Source organism: Pseudomyrmex gracilis, unplaced genomic scaffold (assembly GCF_002006095.1).
Source record: "Pseudomyrmex gracilis isolate BER0280 unplaced genomic scaffold, ASM200609v1 scaffold_31, whole genome shotgun sequence".
Lineage (NCBI taxonomy): Eukaryota > Metazoa > Arthropoda > Insecta > Hymenoptera > Formicidae > Pseudomyrmex > Pseudomyrmex gracilis.
This window is the reverse complement of record NW_018020615.1, coordinates 166617-174464: the sequence shown is the minus strand read 5'-3', so window position 1 is coordinate 174464 and position 7848 is coordinate 166617. Positions and strand designations below refer to the sequence as shown.

Below are 7848 nucleotides of genomic sequence, written 5' to 3'. Positions count from 1 at the left end.
AGAGAGAGGAAGACGAAGAAGAGAGGAACGAGAGGATGAACGAACACTTGGGAAAAATGGTAGAATAGGAGAGGAATAATCGAAGATGAGAGAGAAAGGAGAAAGAAAAGAGAGAAGACGAGAGTTAGGACAGAGTGAAAAAAGGAGATAAGAGAGATATAGAGGAGAAAGGAGAGAAGAGGGAAGAGAGAAGAAGAGTCGCGAGAGAGCGGAGAAAAGAACAGAGGACACACAGTATAGAAACGGAGGAACACAAGCGGATGGGCCAACGTGTTGGGGAGTAGTAGGCAATAGGGAGAAAGAGAGAAAGAGAGAGAGAAAGGACGATTGGTCGGCACGGAACGAGACTCGAGACGCGCGAGGGGAAAAACAGCCGAAGCGATGCACGCTCGAGACCAAGGGTGCCAGGGCGAGGAGGAGGGGGGAGGAAGAGAAGAAACTAAACTGAGGGGTTGGGGGCCACACTAGCGAGAGAAATGGTGGGGCCGAAGAATTGGCGAGGACCAGGGCCACGAGTCGGGAAGGAGAGGAGGGGGAGGGGGGAGAGATACGCGGGAAGGAGGACGAAGATGAGGACGCGGATGAGGACGCGGATCAGGAGAACGAGGAGGAGGAAGTGACGGAGCAAGAGGAAGAGGAGGAGGGAGCGTCTGGTGGTAAGCGGCGGGATGCCGCGGGGGCCCTCGTTGCACGGGGGGTAGGGGTTGCCGCCCCTCTCGCGATGTCAGCCCCGCCAGAGCGTAGTCACGAGGAGCGGGGGCCGGGTTAACCCCTCTCCTCGCGTCGCGAGGTTCCTATGAATTTTGCGACACTCAATAAAAAGTGGTTCCACGAGGTTAACATTTCGGTAACTATACCCTCGCCTACCCGGGACGCGCGCACTCACTCACTCACTCACTTACTCACTCACGCAAGCAAGCAAGCAAGCAAGCAAGCAAGCAAGCGAGCAAGCGAGCACGCACGCACGCACGCACGCACGCACGCACGCACGCACGACGGGCGACGACGACGGACGAAGAGCCAGCCGGAGATCGGATGTGAATACGTACGACTTACGTGCATATTCGTACGCATACGTACGATCGCAAATACACTCGCTCACTCTTGCTCTCGCTTCGCGCTCTCTCCCTCACTCCCTCTCTTTTTTGCGCCACAGGGCCACTCTTCGGCGTACATCACGGGGCCACGACGACGCACGCACACGTGAGAGAGGGCCCCTGTTGTTTGTGTTTGTCTGTGTGTGTGTCGCGTTATACATACGCGCGCACGCACACACGCTCGCGTGTGCAAGCGGGCGGCACACGCTCGCGTTAAAAACGAGGGAGAAGCGAGAGAGGGATAGGAAGAACGGCGCGGAGGGAAGGAGTACGCGAAAAAGAGCTCTCCGGATCGACGGAGAAAGAAGACAACGGCGGTGAAGGAACGAGGGAGAGAGAGAGAGAGAGAGAGAGAGTGCGCGCGTACACACGCGCGCGCTCGCGCCCGCTTCGGCCACGCATACATGCACATCGCGCGCGCACGCATACCACAGGACTGCCGAAAAAACTGCACGGGAGAGGCGCAGCAACGGGCAAACCGAACCGCGCGCGAATCAAGTGCTTTGGCCAGTCGCGTTCCCAATCACTCTACGACTAGGTAGTCCCCCGGTGTGTCCTAAAGAAGCGGCGAGGAGCAGCTGGGTCCTTCGGTCCTCGACGTCGTCGCACGGCGCGCAAGATAATACACGCAGGACATTCTAAACGCGCGGACACATCGTCTTATTGCCTCATCGCTTCGGGCTCGTTTCTCGATTACCGCGTGTTCACACATTTCGGTGGATTTTTGTTTTTTTTTTGTTTTTTCCCCACCGAGTCTCTCTCGTCGTTTCTCTTTGTTTTATTTTATTTTTTTTTTTAATTATTTCGTTCAAGTTTTCTTTTTTCCGTCAACCGCGTTTTCCGCGTCGACCGCCTTCGGGAGAGAGAAAAAAAAAGAAAAAAAAAAAAAACGTCGACGACCGAGCGAGGGGGATATATCGCTCGTATACGTTTCGCTCGGAATAGTAACCCCGGTGCTTCTCTGGCGAATCATCAGTCGAAGGAACAGTGCGCGTTCTTCATCTGTTTTGTACCCGTCCGAGCTCATCGTGCGGATAAACGCGCGAACGTCACCACGAAGGACAAAGCGGAAAAGCAAGTGCGCGCCCATGCGTGTATCGACGGGATCGCGAGTACGCGTTACAGTGATCCAGTTACGCGCGTTCTACACGAGAAAAAGAGAGAGAGAAAGGGAAGAAGCTCCTTGAAGAGAGGAAACGTTTCTCGGTCACGGTGTGAGTGATGCCACGGTGCACGCGCTGTTGAACTCCCCGCGCGTTCAACGTTTTCATCATCATCATCATCATCATCGTCATCGCCGATTTGCGAGCGAGAGACTTGTTGGAGGTCAAGGAATCCAGCCGAGAGCAATCTGCCAATGTGATCGACGACGACGACGACGACGACGACGACGATAACAACAACAACGACAACAACGACAACGACGAAGTGAGTGATCCCGCAGACGTGAGCGAGTCCCAGTCCCGAAAGGGCGGAGAAACTGTGCGAACGGGAGAGCCCGCGACGACGACGACGACGACGAGAAAAATCCACGCGCCCACGTCAATGTGGAACGAGTTAAAGACGAAGAGCGAGGAGAAAATCAAGTTTCTTCCGGCAGTTTCCGCGTGTTTCCGCGAGATCGTCATCAGTGATCCGCAGTGATCTCCGGAGTGAGGCCCACAGGTGACAATTTTGAAAACTCGCAAGTTTTTGCAAGATTTGCGTAGCTTTCGCTACATAAGTGAAACACATCGCACGATATCCCCGTTTCCGCACGTCATCGTCGGTGCGCGACTGTTAACCTCCTCGTCGCGTGTTTCGTGTTCGCGCGAGACTCTCTCTCTCTCTCTCTCTCTCTCTCTCTATCTCGTCTGATTTTCCGCCGTTGTGAGGGAATTTTGTTTTTTGTTGCGAGAGGAGAGAGCACGGGAAATTTCGCGGACGGCGAAAACAGGAAGAAGGTGATAGAAAACGGAAGAAGAAAGCGCAGGAAACACCGTAGGAAAAAAAAAACGAACGGGAAGGAAAACGGGCGCGCTTCTTCCATCGCGCTCGGCGATATATAAATTTTTTGGCGCGGCTTAAAAGAAATCGGCGGAAGTCGCGAGGAGTCGGAGGTACACGTCTCCTCTCCCGCGACGTGATTGTCATCGTCGTCGCCGTCGCGACGGAACAGCAGAACCACGACGGAGCCCCAGCAATCGACAAGGACACCGGGGCAAAGGAGGTCCACACTTCACTTCTCGCTTGACGATCAAGGTACGTCCACAGCTGAGACCGGTGGCCTTCGGCCGCCCGTGCGGCTTCCACGGTATATACGCGGTCGCTTAAAGACAGAGGAAGAAGTTTAGGTGCGAGACGAAGAGGGAGTGGGTACGGAATGGAGAAAGAGAGAGAGAAAGAGAGCGACGAAGGCGGGAGGGAAAGGAGAGGGAACGAATGAGGGAAAGAAAGAGAGAAAGAGTAAAAAGTTTCGGGAGGGGGTACTTAAAGGGGGACGTAAGGGGGGCAGAGAATATAAGAGGATAGACGAAGAAAACGCGCGAGGGTAAGAGCAAAAGAGAGAGAAAGACGGAGGGAAGGAGAGAATGACGGGGTAACGGGGGGGGAGGAGGGGGGCCGAATGCGAAAAAGAGTGAAAGAGAAAAAGAAAGAAGGGGGACGTTTGCATGTATCTGTCGCGCGAGTCATATAGCGGTATGCGTGCATACAAAAATTACGTACGTGTGTGTGCGTGCATGCATGTGTGTGTGTATGTGTTCGCGTTGTATATGCGTACATATATAAGCGCGTGAACGTGTACGCAGTGATGATGCGTGCACATTGCACCAATACTCGGGCGAGGGCACAAGGAAAGACGAGAATCACGCGTCCGCGTTTGTATATACACGTGAGCGCGTGTGTGTTAGCAGCGCGCTGCACGATCACGTACGCGCCCCGTTGAACACCTAGTTAGCACCGACGACTAAGTCCCGGACTATATGTGCGTGTGTCCTTTCATGATTCCACATGCGGTGACGTGCTCTCTTTCTCGTATGCCCTTGCCTATGTGTGCCAGACAGACGGCGAAGGTGACGGCAACCCGGCGGTGACGGTCGCGAACGACACGGCGCGCAGCAGCAACGGCGGCGGCAGCGGTGACGGCGGCGGCGGTGGTGGCGGCGGTGTTAGTACCGTTTGGACTGGCGCGGCTAGACTCGCGCTAGACGAAGATAATGCCAGACGTTAGAGAGTGCCTGGCACATGACGTAATCCACGCTCACTCGCTCGTTCGCTCGCTCGCTCTCTGTGAACCGCGAGAGGCGCTCGATCCTCGTTTGTCGTGTGTCGCTCCGGGGCCGCTGCGCGACCGTGCCACGGTCGCCGCCACGCCGCGCGTACGCGCTCAATTCTACGCGTTCACTCTCGTTTTCCACCGCACCACGCCTCGTCTGGCGCGAAGCGCTGGCTCCCGCCCGCCGCGTGGGAGTAATCGTTTTTTTCCTCGTTTCGTTTTTTTTTGGTTTTTTTTTGTTTTTTTTTTTTCTCACATACTCGATTTCGTCACGTTACCGCGGTTGCGCGCGCGCGCACACACCGTTTTATTTTATTTTTCGCTCGCTGACCGCGGGCGATTACGTATTTGTCGGAACGCGAGATTTTAGCACCTGCGGAGTTTGCGTACGGAATCCCGCGCTGCACGACGGATATATGTTTCTTTCCTTTCTTTCTTTCTTTCTTTCTTTCTCTTTCTGCTGTTCCTTTTTTCCACGCTGCAATCACGAGAGTCCGGGAAGGGGTGGGGGAGAGACCACGTGTCGCGAATATTAAGCGCGCGGTATAAACAAGAGAAATCTCGTTCGACTTGTATATATGTACATATCCTGTAAAATTTTGCTCGAAATGATATTTCCACTCGCACCTGCGAGAGAGAGGGAGAGAGAGAGAGAGAGAGAGTTTCTTCGAAGTGCGTTTTGTTTTTGCTTTTGTTTTTCGTCGAGCGCGTCTACCCGCGCACTCTCGTACATTCCCTATTTTTACAGAGCGACGCAGGTCGGGCTTGTTGCACGGCCGCGTGCAGCAAGTTGAAAACATTCAGCGGACCTAGGTATAAATAGATCGCGCGAGTATCCGAACGCGTCAGCGAAAGAGAAAGAGACCGCCGGGAGAGAACGCAGGACATGATCCGCGAGAGAGTGGGCGGGGTAGAGAGAAGGAGAGAGCACCAGTCTCCGGGCAAAAAATAAGAATCGGCTCGATGATGATGCCGATGCGTTCCTGAAAAATTTTAGCCGCGCGCGTGCATTCGCGCGCTACGTGTGCGTCTCTGGTACGCGCGCGCTCGCGCGCGCGACAACACGCTCGTGCGGTGTATAGCAATAATAAAGTTCCTTCAGCGCGGCAGCGATTTCTCAAGGATTTGTTTCGAGAACAAAGCTCGCGCAGCAGTCGCTCGATCTTAAATCTTTTTTCTCTCTCTCGTTAAACAAACGTTCGCGTCGATTTTTCCAACCCCCTACGAGAGAATCGACGCTCGCGTCTGATCCAAGTTACATCGCTTTTGATTCCAAATCAGTCAGAAACGTTTTCCCCGTCGTTCTCTGTTTTATACATGAATAATTCATCGTGTTTCATAGTGCGCGTAAATATCAATTATATCTATCCGGTTATATGACGACACTCGTCGACGAGAGTGATACAAATTCGATTATGATCGAAATCGCAGAGAGAAAAAGAGAGACAGAGAGAGAGAGAGAGAGAGAGAAAAAGAGATACCGTTGCCGTTAGATAGTTGTTTGTGTTATTGGTTTTAGTCTCCAATATTGCGCGTTTTTTTTTTTTTTGCTTCGCGATACTCTCTCCATTTGTACAATATACGTGTAAATAACATCCTCCATTCACTCTTCTCTTTCGAAATTTTTGTTATTCATACATACGTACGAGCTTGAAATTATCGAGTGGAACATTTTTTTCACGTTTGATTTTCACATTGTTTTCCATTTAAATATATGCATATATATATATATATATACACATATATAGATGAAAAATACAACTGTTTGTCGTCCTTAGAAGCGCGATTAAAGCGGAGAATTGTTTTGCAACGTGTGTATGTGTGTGTGTGTGTGTGTGTGTATAATTTCGTCCGTTTCGATTATTATTGAAATGACTGTTGATCCTCATTGACTATTAATTTGTAATGAGCGGTCCTGTGTTGTGTGTGCGTGTGTGTACGCGCGCGCGCACGGCGGCGGTTAATATGCGTGGAGGTTAATTAGAGTGGCGATTGCCGCTTAATTTTCTCGGAAATATCCGCGCATGAGAAAAGGGGTGTATCCGATAACGGTTTATTCTCCTTGAACCATAACGGACGCTGGAATCTCACCCGTTATTCCCGTTCTTCTCTCTCTCTGCCTTCCTTTCTTCCCGCACGTCGAAGAGAATCGTCCGACACTGCTGCTGCGAAATGGCTGCGCGTGTGTGTCCCGTGTTTTCCGCACTCGCTTTCTAACCCGGTGCTCCATGCAAATAAGGAAATTGCTCCCCGCGAGGCCCCTCCGAAGACAAATGTAATTTCGCAAAATTCCATAAAGAATATGCGTGGGACGGATAACTGCGCGAGAAATACCAGAGGCGCGTGTCTCTTCGAAGAAAGAAGAGAGAGAATTATATAAAGAGATCTCTCCTCGGAAGAAAGCGCGAAGATATTTTGTTCCCCGCGCGTGTAAATAAATGATTAGAACAAAATATCGACGCGTTTCTTCTCGAGAAAAAGAATTTCAACGCTTCGCCGAGATTGAGAGAATTAAACAGTGACAAGATTAAATTATCGTTACGGAGAAAACGATAAAAAAAAAAAAATAATTGGAATAAAAATCCAAATGATATAATTGATACAGTCGCGTTACGTCGAAATAAAAGAAAAAACTATAACGTATAAAATATACATATATAAAATATATAAAATATATGTAATTTTATATATGTATACATGTATAAAATTATGTAATATGTAATATGTAATTTTATATATGTATACATATATGAAATGTATACATATATGTATACATATATAAAATGTATACATATATTATATATGTATACATATATAAAATTACATATTACAGCGCTACGCTTATTGTTCGTCAAAAATTTTTATTTCATAGACTTGTTAGAGAAATCACATTTCTCGCAGACCGCGATAACATCGGCAACCGGAAGTCTTATCTCGCGTGTGTGGACGGCGCTAATTTGAAGAAAACCGATAGTCGAATTAACGGCAAGGATAGACGAGAGAGAGAGAGAGTTACGTAACGCCCGCGCGCCGTCGTCTCATAACATTAAAGACAAACTTTATCGCGCGCAAACTAGCGAAATTCTACGAATAGAAACGTGGTGTGTTTGTACGTGCAGGTATGCATACACATAATACGAATCTCTCGGTCGATTAGATTATACGCCTAGTAACTAGATTACGTTCGCGGCGAGCGCGTTATCTGCGAAATTAGACTCCGACAAGCGTGTTACGTTTTTATTTAGGCGCGACGAACGCTCGCTTGAGAAAAAAAAAAAATACTATCGTTCGCATATTAACAGACCTATGTGTTAAAAATTACGACGTTTCAAGATCGATATTTGTTTCGCAAGTCGATAATAAGTTCTTGATATTTCGTTCCATCAGTTTTTATTTTCTTCTTTCGACGTACGTCGTTGGAAACATGCACGTGTTCGCGTTGTGCATTTTCGCGAACGCGCGTCCGCGCGAGATTGTTTTTTTTTTTTTTTTTTT

At 49.7% G+C, this 7848-nt stretch overlaps 1 protein-coding gene across 2 annotated transcripts in view; it reads left to right on the top strand.

The window, feature by feature from the left end:
* Positions 1-1612: 1612 nt before the first annotated feature.
* Positions 1613-7848, top strand: part of LOC109852603 (broad-complex core protein isoforms 1/2/3/4/5) — a 40112-nt gene continuing 33876 nt past the window's right edge. For both annotated transcript variants that reach the window (XM_020423888.1, XM_020423886.1), the window contains exon 1: positions 1613-3338. The gene's annotated coding sequence lies outside the window, so the exon portion shown is untranslated. The remainder of the gene's footprint in view (positions 3339-7848) is intronic.